We start from the raw sequence: 1,694 nt of genomic DNA, 5'->3' as shown, positions 1-1,694 counted from the left end.
AAAGTATCTTGCTCAATGACACATCCTACTATCGGAAAACGAACTTACGACCTTACGATAGTTTGCCGAAAACCCTAATCACTACGCCACGCGCGCTTCTTTTATATATATATATATATGTATATATATATATATTCACAGCGCGTGGCGTAGTGTATATACGTATATTAAAGATTGTTTGGTATGGTATATATCGCTAAATGTATATGTAATCTAGCGTGAACATTTTTATAAACTGATATGATATACCTTTTAGTTTATTAATTTATTAATATTTTACAGCTAATTATTTACCCTGGGTATTCAGGCCTTTTTTCTTCTTTATAAGCTATTTTTTTAATTTTTATAATAATATGATTTTAAACCGCAATTGTTATTTCATGCAACCGGTTATTGAAAAGACCGTTAATTGAAAGGACCAATGAAACAAAACCATTTTCAAATGTGTATCTTTCAAAGTAATTGTATTTCTGCATATATCTTCATCTTGCTCCATTCTAAACAAAACTGCCCGACGAACGGGAACGTGAAACTCTCAGTAACAGTTTTTGTGATATTTTTGCTGTTTTTTAATAAAGTATATATATGGTTTAAAGCTATCTTCAGCCGCAAACATTGCTAGTCCAAAGATTACATCACAGAAGAAAAAGAAAAAGTACACTTAGTATTACCCATTATAATAGGTTTATCTCTTTAAAAAGGTATATCTGCATAAAGGTTCGTTGGATTTCGAAAATTTGCCCATACTGTACCACAATTCAGCATAGAGTGAATGTTAAATAGATTGGATTGAGTTTATATTTAACTAGCGTGTATAAGATTGTTGTTGGCACTCCGTCGCTTACGACTTCGAGAGTTCCAGTTGACCCGATCAATGGAACATCTTGCCCGTGAAATTAACGTGCAAGTGGCTGAGCACTCCACAGACACCTGTACCCTTAACGTAGTTCTTGGGGATATTCAGCCTGACACAGAGTGTGACAAGTCTGACCCTTTGAATTACAGGCACAACAGAAACAGGAAGTAAGAGTGAGAGAAAGTTGTGGTGGAAGAGTACAGCAGGGTTGGCCACCACCCGCTGCCGGAGACTCGTGGAGCTTTAGGTGTTTTCGCTCAATAAACACTCACAACGCCCGGTCTGGGAATCGAAACCGCGATTCTATGACCGCGAGTCCGCTGCCCTAACTACTGGGCCATTTCGCCTCCACTGCGTGTATAAAATAGAAAGAGAAGATCAAGGGTAAAAAATAAAGTAAAAAATAAAAAATAAACTATAAAAGTAATAGAAGTCAAACCGGAGATTAATGAAAGCAAATATAAGGATAATAAAGGTAGATACATAAATAAATAAGATTTAGCAAAATTGGAATAAAGTAACAAAAGAAATAAAAGAAATAAAAACATAAAGTGGAATAAGAGATAAAGAGATAAAATACTATAGAATTGAGAACAGGATATTGCTTTGAATGAGATTGTATTGGTCATAAATAATTTCCTAGCTAAACCACTCGTTGAAATATAGATTAAGGTTGTAATTTGATATCGTTGTGATGAGTGGTCAGTTTACCCGAACACACCACTAAAAATTCCTAGCTTTATAAACTTATCTATTACATGGATACATACACACACACACAAACACACACAGACATATATATATATATATACACACACACACACACACATACACACAC

This window comes from Octopus bimaculoides, chromosome 4 (genome assembly GCF_001194135.2).
Source record: "Octopus bimaculoides isolate UCB-OBI-ISO-001 chromosome 4, ASM119413v2, whole genome shotgun sequence".
In the NCBI taxonomy this organism is placed as follows: domain Eukaryota; kingdom Metazoa; phylum Mollusca; class Cephalopoda; order Octopoda; family Octopodidae; genus Octopus; species Octopus bimaculoides.
This window is presented reverse-complemented; position numbering follows the sequence as displayed.